Source organism: Triticum aestivum, chromosome 5B, assembly GCF_018294505.1.
Source record: "Triticum aestivum cultivar Chinese Spring chromosome 5B, IWGSC CS RefSeq v2.1, whole genome shotgun sequence".
Lineage (NCBI taxonomy): Eukaryota > Viridiplantae > Streptophyta > Magnoliopsida > Poales > Poaceae > Triticum > Triticum aestivum.
In genome coordinates, this window is record NC_057807.1 from 428,118,116 (window position 1) to 428,132,765 (window position 14,650).

Genomic DNA, 14,650 nt, shown 5'->3' on the forward strand with positions numbered 1-14,650 from the left:
ATACAAGTATCACGTCGTGGTTACCTTGAGCAGTAGTTCATCATCTGGCTCGTACACTCGTTCCTCTAGGAGTGGTTTCGCTTCCACCGCCGTTCAAGCTGTCCAGTCTTCTACATTTGAGATCCTCTTTGAGCTACGCTACAACGAAATTCGGATGCAGACCCACCCAGGTTTTAACTACTATCCATCCCTACACGCCATTGGTCGTGTTCGCTTTCCTATCATTGATCCAGCAACCGACAGTGCTACTAGCCACCTTTCCCTCTATGTCACTGCTAGTTATCTTCTGATTCGCAAGCTGGCTCGGGAGCTGACTCGTGCTCGCACTGCTTTAGCAGCCGCTAGATCCTTTCCCACTCCACCTTCCAGAGGATTTACTTCTTATATTTCATCCGTTTCTAGCTCACCAGTTACCCCGGTTACTCATTCGAGTAGCTCGGGCACCTCGACTGTGACTCCCCATAGTGCCCCTACCGAGTGGGCTTCACTTCTCGCTACTCCCACAGCCCCTATGCTCAAGTCTCATCCAGCACCTGCTCCTGAGTGAGAGTCCTCGAGGCAGCGTCATCGTGTCACCTTTAACCCGGAGGTTTCCGTTAGCGCCATCAGTTCAGGATCTGAGTCCGGGTCAGGAGAGGACCCTGTAGGTCCAGCAGAGAAGTAGATCGTCAGGTTAGCTGAGGTTGGTAGTACGAGTGTAGTCGTATTAGTCATGATGTTTCTTCATGTATGAGTACATGTCATGATGTTCCCTATCATGTATGAGTCTATGTATAATTATGTTGGAACTTTCTTTATTCACCCGGTTTTCATCGTTTTTCCTCGGCTTTGTCATTCGCTTTTTATCGCTTTTGGATGTTGCTCATCTCGATTGCATTGCATTGGGAAAATAAAGAAATAGGATGACGAGAGGAGGCTGCAGTAGTCATGCTGGTGGGGAGGTACCTGTCTGTCGATCAGCAAGACAGGTAGGGCAATCCCCCGAACCATATCCACAACCACCGCCTCCACCGCCTCATCCACCAACAGTTGAATAGATAATGCGTATGTTCGAGGAAAGAAGGAGCAATGATCTGCTTGAATTATTGAAAAGTGTGCAGGTCCTAGTGAGAAATAACGGCAATACAAATGGCAATCACTCCAAGCTCTCAGATTTTCAAAGGACTAAGCCACCTAGTTTTACTCAAGTTGCTGACCTTATGGAAGCTGACGACTAGCTGAGGACCATTGAAAAGAAATTGGATATTACTCGCACAGAAGAAGGTGATAAGGTTCCATTTGCAACCCACTATCTGGAAGGAGCCGCAACTATTTGGGGGACAATACTAAAGCCATGTGGCCAGCAGATGAAGAAATTACATGGGATAAGTTCAAGGAAAAATTCCACAGGTACCACATCCCCATCGGTATCCTGAAGGTTAAACAACGTGAGTTCCTAGCTCTCACACAAGGCAACTTATCCGTCTCTGAGTATTTGAACAAGTTCAACCATTACGCTCGCTATTCCCTGTATGATGTGGCCACCGAAGGGAGGAAGATTGACAAATTCTTTGGAGGAATAAATCAGCAGCTCAGATGCACTCTTAGTATGCTTGATTTTCTGGATTTCTAGACTCTAGTAAACAAGGCCCTCATCACGGAAAGAGAACACAAGCTTGTTCATGACAATAAGCCCGCCAATAATGATCATAAGCTCAAGTTTGAGCCCAATAAGGATGGTCAACCAATGCAGAAGACCCGTACCTGGCAGCAGACTCAGGTTGAGTACAAGCCCAGTTGGCAGTAGAATGTTAACAAGACCTCTACCCAAGTCAAGAATGTGGTGACCAACCTAGTGCGTGTAGATTGTTAGTGTAGCAATTCATGTTTCAATTGTGGGTAAACTGGACATTATGCCAGACTGTGCCCCAAAAGCGGCAAGTCGAATGCTCCATTCAAGCCGCAAGTCAACCACATGGGACCATACCCTAATCAGAAGACCATCCAAGGGCAAGTTCATCACTTCTCCACAGACGAAGCCCAAGAGGACCCAGAAGTCGTCATTGGTATGTTTCTTGTTAATAGCATACCCTGCAATAATTTTATTTGACTCTAGGGCTTCCCACTCTTTTATTTCACGGAGATTTGTTGCCCAAAACAAGTTAACTTGCTCTATTTTGGGAAAGAGTATGATGGTACAATCCCCGGGATCCGTGCTCAAAAGCAATATGGCCTATCACAATTTGGAGATTGACATCAAGGGATCATTTTCCCCGCTTATTTGATAGTCATCGAGTATGCCAAGTTGGATATTATTTTGGGAATGAACTGGTTGACTCAAAATCAAGTATGTATAAACTGTGAAACCAGAGAAGTCTCATTGATAAGTCAGGACGGTCAGACCACGTAGTTCTTGTTGGGGAATGTTGCATGGGAAACAAAAAAATTCCTACGCTCACCAAGATCAATGTAGGACATGAACATCTACGAGAGAAGAGACTTCATCTACATACCCTTTTAGATCACTAAGCAGAAGCGTTAAGAAACGCGGTTTATGTAGTCAAAAGTCTTCATGATCCAATCACAATCCATCCCGCGAACTCCGATCCAAGTGTCAAACAGACGACACCTCCGTGTTCAACACACCTACGGCTTGATGACACCTTCACCTCCTCGATCCATCGAGCGATGGTGAAGTAGTAGCTCGAGTCCTCCGGCAGCACGACGGTGTGGTGGTGGTGGTGTTGGTGGTGGAATCTCAATAGAGCTTTGCTAAACACTACAGAGAGGAAGAGGGATGCGAGGGAGAGGAGAGGCAGCGCCGTGGCGTGGAGATGTGCTCTTGGTTGCGGCTGCCCTCTCTCTACCTCTCTATATATAGGGGAAGGGAGGAGGGGGTGGCGCCCCTAGGGTTTCACCTAGGGGGCGTCGGTTAGGGCAGATGGGATCTCCCCTAGGGTGACTTGCCCCCCAAGCCGGGAGGTGGGAAGCCCTAGGGGTGCCCCCAACCCTCCTGGTTACATGAGATGGGGTGATGGGGGTGCTCAGCCCCTGAGTGGGCTGGTTTGCCCCCTCTCCTTGGCCCCCCAACACTTGCCAGGGCCCCCCGAAACCCCTTTCGATGAAGCTGGTCATCACACGGTACCCCAGGAACAATTCCAGACTCCAATACCCTTCTTCCAAGATATTGATCTTCACCTTCGGACCATTTCGTGTGTTGACCCTGCGGGTTCAAGAACTATGCAGACATGACTGAGACACCTCTACGGTCAATAACCAATAGCGGGACCTGGATGCCCATATTGGTTCCTACATATTCTACGAAGATCTTATCGGTCGAACCTCGGTGTCAAGTATTCAGCTAATCCCGTATGCAGTTCCCTTTGTCTATCGATATGTTACTTGCCCAAGATTCGATATCGGTATCTCCATACCGAGTTTAATCTCGTTACCGGCAGGTCTCTTTACTCATTCCGTAGTACAAGATCCCATGACTAACTCATTTGTCACATTTCTTGCAAACTTATTGTGATGTTGTATTACCAAGTGGGCCCTGAGATACCTCTTCATCATACGGAGTGACAAGTCCCAATCTTGACCCATGCCAACTCAACAGACACCCTCGGAGATACCTATAGAGCACCTTTATAGTCACCTAGTTACATTGCAATGTTTGGTACACACAAGGCACTCCTCCGGTGTCAATGAGTTGCATGATCACATGGTCATAGGAACATATACTTGACATGCAGAAAAATGATAGCAATAAACTTGATATGATCATATGCTACGTTCATAGTTTGGGTCTTTTCCATCACATCATTCTCCTAATGATGTGATCCCATTATCAAATGACAACTCATGTCCATGACTAGGAAACCATAGCCATCTTTGATCAATGAGCTAGTCCAGTAGAGGCTTACTAGGGACATGTTGTTGTCTATGTATCCACACATGTATTTGAGTTTCCGGTCAATACAATTATAGCATGGATAATAAACGATTATTATCAACAAGGAAATATAATAATAACAACTGTATTATTGCCTCTAGGGCATATTTCCAACAATCTCCCACTTACCCTAGAGTCAATAATCTAGCATTAGATGGTAATGAATCTAACACCCATAGAGTTCTGGTGTTGATCGTGCTTTGCCCGTCGAAGAGGTTTAGTCAACGGATCTGCAACATTCAGGTCCGTATGCACTTTGCAAATGTTTATGTCTTCCTCCTTGATGTAATCGCGGATGGAATTGAAGCGTCCTTTATGTGTCTGGTCCTCTTGTGAAACCTTGGTTCCTTGGCTAGAGCAATGGCACCAGTGTTGTCACGGAACAAAGTCATCGGGTCCAGTGCACTGGGCACAACTCCAAGATCTGTCATGAACTGCTTCATCCAGACACCTTCCTTTGCTGCCTCCGAGGCAGCTATGTACTCCGCTTCACATGTAGAATCAGCTACCACACTTTGCTTGGAACTGCACCAGCTTACTGCTCCCCCATTTAGAATATATACGTATCCGGATTGAGACTTAGAGTCATCCGGATCAGTGTCAAAGCTTGCACCGATGTAACCCTTTACGACGAGCTCTTAATCACCTCCATAAACGAGAAACATTTTCTTAGTCCTTTTCATGTACTTAGGGATATTCTTCACCGTTGTCCAGTGATCCACTCCTACATTACTTTGAAACCTTCCAGCAATACTTATGGCAAGGCTGACATCTGGTCTTGTGAACAACATTGCATACATAATAGAGCCTATGGCAAAGGCATAGGGGATGACACTCATCTTTTCTCTATCCTCTGTAGTTGCCGGGCATTGAGTCTGACTCAACTTCATGCCTTGCAAAACAGGTAAGAACCCCTTCTTGGACTGATCCATTTTGAACCTCTTCAAAATCTTATCAAGGTATGTGCTTTGTGAAAGTCCTATCAAGCGTCTTGATCGATCTCTATAGATCTTGATGCCTAATATGAAAGCAGCTTCTCCTAGGTCCTTCATGTTTTCCAAAAGTTCTATATTGTTTCCAATCAGCAATATATCATCCACATATAACACCAGAAATACTATAGAGCTCCCACTCATTTTCTTGTAAAGACAAGCTTCTCCATAAACTTGTATAAATCCAAACGCTTTGATCACCTCATCAAAGCGAGTATTCCAACTCCGAGATGCTTGCACCAGTCCATAAATGGATCGCTGGAGCTTGCACACTTTGTCAGCATTCTCTGGATCGACAAAACCTTCTGGTTGCATCATATACTACTCTTCCTTGAGGAAACCGTTAAGGAACGTTGTTTTGACATCCATCTGCCAGATTTCATAATCAAAAAAATGCAGCTATTGCCAACATGATTTTGATGGACTTAAGCATCGCTATAGGTGAGAAAGTCTCATCGTAGTCAACTCCTTGAACTTGTGAAAACCCCTTTGCCACAAGTCGAGCTTTATAGACAGTGACATTACTGTCTGCGTCCGTCTTCTTCTTGAAGATCCATTTATTCTGAATGGCCTTTCACCCTTCAGGTAATACTTCCAAAGTCCATACTTTGTTTTCATACATGGATCCCATCTCAGATTTCATGGCCTCTAACCATTTGTTGGAATCCGGGCCCACCATCGCTTCTCCATAGCTCGTAGGTTCATTGTTGTTGCTATCCAACATCATGACCTCCAAGATAGGGTTACCATACCACCCAGGAGAAGTATGTATCCTTGTCGACCAACGAGGTTCAATAGTAACTCGATCCGAAACTTCATGATCACCATCTTAGCTTCCTCTTCAACTGACGTAGGTGTCACAAAAACATCTTTCTGCGCTGCACTACTCACTGGTTGAAGTAAAGGTTCAACAACCTCATCAAGTTCTATTTTCCTCCCACTCAATTGTTTCAAGAGAAACTCTTTCTCGAGAAAGGACCCATTCTTAGCGATAAACACTTTGCCTTCGGATCTGAGATAGAAGGTATACCAAACCATCTCTTTTGGGTACCCTATGAAGACACATTTGTCCGCTTAGGGTTTGAGCTTTTCTGGCTGAAGCCTTTTGACATAAGCATCGCAGCCCCAAACCTTAAGAAACGACAACTTAGGTTTCTTGCCAAACCATAGTTCATACGGCGTCGTCTCCGCGGACTTTGATGGTGCCCTATTTAAAGTGAATGCAACTGTCTTTAACGCATAACCCCAAAATGATAGTGGCAGGTCGACAAGAGACATCATAGAATGCACCATATCCAATAAGGTACGATTACAACGTTCAGACACACCATACGCTATGGTGTTCTAGGTGGCATCAACTGTGAAACGATTGCAGATTGTCTTAAGTGATTGCCAAACTCATAACTCAGATATTCCCCCCCCCCCCCCCTCGATCGGATCATAGGAATTTAATCTTCTTGTTATGATGATTCTCAACTTCACTCTGAAATTGCTTGAACTTTTCAAATGTTTCAGACTTATGCTTCATCAAGTAAATATACTGATATCTACTCAAGTCATCAGTGAAGGTGAGAAAGTAACGATATCCACCGCACGCGTCAACGCTCATCAGACCGCACACATCAGTATGTATGATTTCCAACAAGTCACTTACCTGTTCCATTGTTCTGGAAAACGGGGTCTTAGTCATCTTGCCCATGAGGCATGGTACGCATGTGTCAAGCGATTCAAAATTGAGTGACTCCAAAAGTCCATCAGCATGGAGTTTCTTCATGCACTTTACACCAATATGACCTAGGCGACAGTGCCACAAGAAAGTGGTACTATCATTATCAACTCTACATCATTTGGCATAAATGTTATGAACATGTGTATCATCACTATTGAGATTCAATAAGTATAAACGCCTCACAATGGGTGCATGACCATAAAAGATATTACCCATATAAATAGAACAACCATTATTCTCTTAAATGAGTAACCGTCTCGCCTTAAACAAGATCCAGATATAATGTTCATGCTCAATGCAGACATTAAATAACAATTATTCAGGTTCATCACTAATCCAGTAATCCTGATGGTAATTGAAGAGCGGGCATGCCGAAGGCGATCACATAAACCTTGGAACCATTTCCCACGCTCATCATCACTCTGTCCTTCACCAACCTCCGTCTATTCCGTAGTTCTTGCTTTGAGTTGCAAATGTGAGCAACCGAACCGGTATCAAATACCCAAGCACTACAACGAGAGTTGGTAAGGTACACATCAATAACATGTATATCATATATACCTTTGTTGGCATTGGCCCCCTTCTTGTTGGCCAGATACTTAGGGCAGTTCTGCTTCCAGTGGCCAGCTCCCTTGCAATAGAAGCACTCAGTTTCTTGCTTGGGTCCAGCCTTGGGTTTCTTCACGGGAGGAGCAACTGTTTTGCCATCCTTCTTGAAGTTTTTTTTCTTTCCCTTGCTCTTCTTGAAACTAGTGATTTTATTCACCATCAACACTTGATGCTCTTTCTGGATGTCTAACTCAGCAACTTTCAGCATGTGAACAGCTCAGAGACTGACTTGTTCATCCCTTGCATGTTATAGTTCAACACAAAGCTCTTGTAGCTAGGTGGTAGCGATTGAAGAACTATGTCAGCGATAGCCTCTGGCGGGAGCTCAATTCCCAATTCTGCCAGACGGTTGTAGTACCCAGACATTCTGAGTATGTGCTCACTGGCAGAACCATTCTCCTCCATCTTGCAAGCATAGAACTTATCGGAGGTCTCATACCTATCGATCCGGGCATTCTTCTCAAAGATAAAATTCAACTCTTGGAACATCTCATATGCTCCATGATGTTCAAAATGCCTTTGAAGTCCCGGCTCTAAGCCATACAGCATGGCGCACTGAACTATTGAGTAGTCATCAACACACGACTGTCAGGCGTTCACAACATCCACAGTCGCTAGAGGGGGTGGCGCACCAAGTGGTGCATCAAGGACATAAGACTTATGGGAAGCCGTGAGGATAATCCTCAGATTACGGGCCTAGTCCACAAAGTTACTCCATCATCTTTCAGCTTAGCTTTCTCTAGGAACGCATTGAAATTCAGGGAAACTACTACCGAGCCATTGATCTACAACATAAATTTGCAAAGGCAACTTTAGACTATTATTCATGATAATGAGTTCAATTAGTCATATTACGTAAGAACTCCCACTCAAATCAACATCCCTCCGGTTGTCCTAGTATAACACCATCCAAATTCACCAACCCAAGTCTGATCATCACATAAGATGAGGTGGTTTCAATGGTGAACATCTCCATGTTGATCATATCTGCTATATGACTCGTGTTTGACCTTTCGGTCTCTTGTGTTCCGAGGCCATGTCTGTTCATGCTAGGCTCGTCAAGTTTAACCCAAGTGTTCCACATGTGCAACACTAGCTTCCACCCAGTGTATGTGAACGTAGAGTCTATCACACCCGATCATCATGTGGTGCTTCGAAACGATGAACTTCCGCAACGGTGCACACTTGGGGAGAACACAATTTTATCTTGAAATTTTAGTGAGGGATCACCTTATGATGCTACCGTCGTCCTAAGCAAAATAAGATGCATAAAAAGATTAACATCACATGCAAATCATAAGTGACATGATATGGCCATCAACTTGTGCTTTTGATCTCCATTTGAAAAGCACCAGCATGATCTCCATCGTCACCGGCATGACACCATGATCTCCATCATCATGATCTCCATCATCGTGTCACCATCGGGGTTGTCATGCCAACCATGCTTCTACTACTATTGCTACCGCTTAGCGATAAAGTAAAGAATTACATAGCGCTTACTGATTGACACGCAAGTCATACAATAATTAAAAACAACCCTATGGCTCCCGCCGGTTGCCGTATGCATAGACATGCAAGTCGATATAAACTATTACAAACATGATCATCTCATACATCAAATATATCTCATCATGTCTTTGGCCATATCATATCACAACGTACCCTGCCAAAACTAGTTAGACATCCTCTAATTGTTGTTGCATGTTTTACGTGGCTGCTATGGGTATCTAGCAAGACAATTCTTACCTATGCAAAGCCACAATGGTGATATGCAAGTTGCTATTTAACCTTCTACAAGGACCGCCTTTGTCGAATCCGATTCAACTAAGGTGGGAGAGACAGACACCCGCCAACCATCTTTATGCAACAAAGTCACATGTTTGTCGATGGAACCAGTCTCATGTACGTGGACATGTAAGGTTGGTCCGGGCCGCTTCATCCCACAATACCGCCGAATTAAGAAAAGACCAAGGAAGGAAGCAATATGAATATCAACACCCACAAACTCCTTTGTGTTCTACTCATGATGTCATCTACGCCTAGACCTAGCTCTGATACCATTGTTGGGGAATGTTGCACGGGAATCAAAAAATTTCCTACGCTCACCAATACTAATCTAGGAGAGATTGCATCTACATACCCTTGTAGATCGCTAAGCGGAAGTGTTAAGAAACACGGTTGATGTAGTCGAACGTCTTCGCGACCCAATCGCGATCCATCCCGCGAACTCCGATCCAAGTGCCGAACGAACGACACCTCCACGTTCAATACACGTATGGCTTGATGACACCTTCACCTCCTTGATCCAGCAAGTGATGGTGAAGTAGTAGCTCGAGTCCTTCGGCAGCACGGCGGCATGGTGGCGGTGGTAGTGGTGGAATCTCAGCAGAGCGTCACTAAGCACTACGGAGAGGAAGAGGGGTGCGAGGGAGAGGAGAGGCAGCACCGTGGCATGGAGATGTGCTCTGGGGTGTGGCTGCCCTCTCTATACCTCTCTATATATAGGGGAAGGGAGGAGGGGGTGGCGCACCTAGGGATTCCCCTAGGGGGGCGGCGGCCACGGCAGATGGGGTCTCCCCTAGGGTGACTTGCCCCCAAGCCGGGAGCTGGGAAGACCTAGGGGGGCACCCCCAACCCTCCTGGTTACGTGAGATGGGGTGACGGGGGCGCTCAGCCCCTTAGTGGGTTGGGTTTCCCCATCCCCTTGGCCCATGCCCCCCAACACTTGTCGGTGCGCCCCAAAACCTTTTCGATGAAGCTGGTCATCATCTGGTACCTCCGGAACAATTCCGGACTCCAATACCCTTCATCCAATATATCGATCTTCACCTCTAGACCATTCCGGAGTTCCTCGTCACATCTGGGATCTCATCCGGGACTCCGAACAACCTTCGGTAACCATCATAATGACTCAACTATACTTATACCGTCAACGAACGTTAAGTGTGTAGACCCTGCGGGTGCAAGAACTATGCAGACATGACCGAGACACCTCTGTAGTCAATAACCAATAGCGGGACCTTGATGCCCATATTGGTTCCTACATATTCTACGAAGATCTTATCGGTCGAACCTCGATGTCAAGGATTCAGCTAATCCCGTATGTAGTTCCCTTTGTCTATCGGTATGTTACTTGCCCGAGATTCGATTGTCGGTATCTCCATACCTAGTTCAATATCATTACCGGCAAGTCTCTTTACTTGTTCCATAATACAAGATCCCATGACTAACTCATTGGTCACATTGCTAGCAAACTTATTGTGATGTTGTATTACCGAGTGGGCCCTGAGATACCTCTCTGTCATACGGAGTGACAAATCCTAGTCTTGATCCATGCCAACTCAACAGACACCCTCGGAGATACCTATAGAGCACCTTTATAGTCACCCAGTTACGTTGCGACGTTTGGTACAAACAAGGCACTCCTTTGGTGTCAATGAGTTCCATGATCTCATGGTTACAGGAACATATAGTTGACATGCAGAAAAACGATAACAATAAACTTGATATGATCATATGCTACGTTCATAGTTTGGGTCTTGTCCATCACATCATTCTCCTAATGATGTGATCCCGTTACCAAATGACAAATCATGTCCATGATTAGGAAGCCATAGCCATCTTTGATCAACGAGCTAGTCCGGTAGAGGCTTACTAGGGACATGTTGTTGTCTATGTATCCACACATGTATTTGAGTTTCCGGTCAAGAAAATTATAGCAGGGATAATTAAACGATTATCATGAACAAAGAAATACAATAATAACCACTTTATTATTGCCTCTAGGGCATATTTCCAATAGTTCTTTGCTCGAACAAGCATACCCAAGAAAGAAATGGTTTTCATAGTTGTAGCGGAAGAATTGGATCTAATTCCTGTGGTTAGTGAGTTTCGAGACGTATTTCCTGAGGAATTACCGAGAATGCCGCCAGTCCAAGAGCTTGAGTTTGCAATTGATCTTGTGCCCGGAACCAGACCTATATACAAGAAGTATTATCGTATGCCTTCATCTGAGTTAGTGTAGCTGAAGAAACAACTTGATGACATGCTTCAGAAAGGATACATCTGTCCAAGCTCTTCACCATGGGGATCACCCACAATATTCGGGGATAAGAAAGACGACTGTCTCTTAATGTGTGTGGATTACCGTCAGTTGAATGATGTCACTATCATGAACAAATATCTACTTTTGAGGATTGATGATTTATTCGATCAACTCCGTGGGGCAAAAATATTTTCCAATATTGATTTGAGGACCGGATACCGCCAGCTCAAGATCAAGAATGAAGATATTCTTAAGACCGCATTCACCATTCGATATGGTCTTTACGAATATATGGTCATGTCATTTGAGCCTCTCCAATGCCCCCCTTATTCATGAATATGATGAATAAGGTATTAATGGACTTCTTGAATAAATTTGTGGTGGTCTTCATTAATGACATCCTCCTATACTCAAAGAGTGAAGAAGAGCACAAGGAACATCTCAGAGCAGTCTTGCAGAGACTCCGTGACCATCAGCTATATGCAAAATTCAGCAACTATGAATTTTGGCTCAAACAAGTCGGATTTTTGGGACATGTTCTGTCAACAAAAGGCATAGCTGTGGATCCAAGCAAAGTGAAGGACGTGCTTGAGTGGACAGCACCCACGACAGTGACTGGGATCCAAAGTTTTCTAGGATTGGCTGGGTACCACCTCTGCTTCATCGAAGGCTTTTCTAAGATTGCCAAGCCAATGACGGAACTACTCAAGAAGGATAAGAAATTTGTATGGTCTAAGGACTGTGAGAAAAGCTTCAATGAGTTAAAAACCAGGTTGACATCTGCACCTATGTTAACCCTTCGATACATCTACCGCTGTTTTGAATTATACTGTGACGCATCCAGCAGAAGTATTGGATGTGTACTCATGCAGGATGGCAAGGTAGTAGCATACGCATCGCGACAGCTACGACCTCACGAAGGAAATTGTCCAACTCATGACTTGGAGGCATTACCTCATCGGCAAAACATGTCAGATATTTACCAACCACAAGAGTCTCAAGTATATATTCACCCAACCAGACTTAAACCTCCGACAACGAAGATGGCTCGAATTGGTCAAGGATTATGATATTGGAATAAATTACCATCCCGGCAAATCCAACGTGGTTGCTGATGCCCTCAGCCGCAAGCCTGCCAACCTGAATGCTTTAATGGAGTCCTTGCCTCTCGAACACCAAGAAGAGATCGCTCAACTTAATCTGGTTATTGTCGAGGCTGCCTTGACAATATATTGGAAGTCACCCCTACCCTCGAAGAAGAAATCCGCATGGCCCAACAAGATGACTCAGTCCTGCAACACCATGTCAAGCGTATGGAAGAAGGCAACACCCATGATTTCTCTAAGGATGGGCAAGGTACTCTAATATTTCGAGGACGGATTTGCGTACCTAAGCTAGCAGACCTGAGAAAGAAGATCTTGACATAAGCTCACGAGTCTTCATACTTGATCCATCCAGGGGGTACCAAGATGTACGAGGACCTCTGTCAGGCCTTTTGGTGGGAGAGAATGAAGAAGGACATCGCCTATTTTGTCGCATGATGCGATGTATGCAAAAAAGTAAAGGCGGAACATCAGAAACCCGCCAGACTTCTTCAACCTTTGCCTATTCCACAGTGGAAATGGGATGATGTCTGCATGGATTTCATCACCGGTCTGCCAAGGACTCACCAAGGCAATGATGCAGTATGGGTTGTGGTGGACATGTTGACCAAGGTAGCTTACTTCATTCCCATCCGAACTACCTACCGAGCCGATCAACTCGCACAGTTATACTTGTTCAAAGTAGTCAATTTGCATGGAGTGCCAAGAACTATCACTTCCGACCGCGGGTCTCTCTTCATCTCAGCATTTTGGTCGCGTCTCCATCAAGCCTTGGGGACCGCACTCAAGTACAGCACAACCTATCACCCTCAGATAGACGGGCAAATGGAGCGAGTAAATCAAATACTCGAAGATATGCTTCGAACATGTGCTTTGGCCCAAGGACCCAAATGGGAAGATTGCCTATCTTATGCCGAGTTCTCCTACAATAACATTTTCCAGACCAGCCTCAAGATGTCACCATTTGAAGCTCTGCATGGCCGTAAGTGCCGCACTCTGCTAAACTGGTCTCAAACAGGAGATAGACGCACTTTTGGGACCGACTTAATGATAGCGGCTGAAAAGCAAGTCAAAGAGATTCGTGATAGACTGCAATTGGCTAAGTCCCGACAAAAGAGCTACTATGATTCAAAACACCGACCGATCAATTTTGAACCCGGAGAATATGTATACCTCAGAGTCACCCCCATGAAAGGAGTTAAAAGGTTCCAGACTCGAGGAAAGCTTGCACCCAGATATATTGGTCCGTTCCCAGTTATGTCCAGAGTTGTTACAGTGGCTTATCAGTTGGAACTACCCTCAGAATTGTCAGAAGTGCACAATGTGTTCCATGTCTCATAGTTGAGAAGGTGTATCTCGCCACCCAAGAAAAGGACTGATATGGCAGAGATAGAACTTTCTAAGGATTTAACCTATGAGGAGAAATCTTTCCGAATATTGGATGAGATGGAGTCACCCGCAGTAAGGCAATCCAATTTTATAAGGTACAGTGGGAGCATCATACTGAGGAAGAAGCAACTTGGGAAAGAAATGACTTTTTAAAGGCCGCTTATCCAGAATTCTTTTCCCGAGCAACCGAATCTCGAGGACGGGATTCATTCTAAGTGGGGGAGATTTATGACACCCTGGTTTTGCCCTCCTTCTTTTTCTGGAATTCTTTGCCATTTGATTTGAATTTGAGGTTTTGAATCAACTCAGTTAGACTTAAACACTTGGGCTTGCCCTTGGTTTTCACCCAAGTGATCCACCTCTCTCCCACACACATCATTTCCTCTCTGGTTTTTCTCAAGATGGCCATAGGAATATTTTTCATAAATGAAAAATATTCATTTCTCTCTCTGATTATTACTTCAGCAACTTATGCTCCAAAGCAACCCTCATTTTTCTTGGCCATAAAATTCTGAGAAAATTCCTGAATATTCTTTGGACCTTACCACACCTTCCTGTGCAAAAATATTTCATAGTTCTTTGGAATATTTTTGCTACAGAAAATCTTTTATGTTCTGGCCAAAAAATGCACTTTACAAAGGAAGTGTACTTTTCCTTGATCCAATGAAGATGAAAATTTTAGGTCTTCATTACCCTCCTAAGAAAACCTTAACCTCCAAAGATCATCCCTAAAACCCTTGTAATTCTCTCTCAGTTAACCTCACAAGTTTCTGTCCAGAAACTTGCCAAGTTGATACACTCACGCACAGCTCACCTGTGGCCAACTCAAACACTTGGAGCAAACCAAAC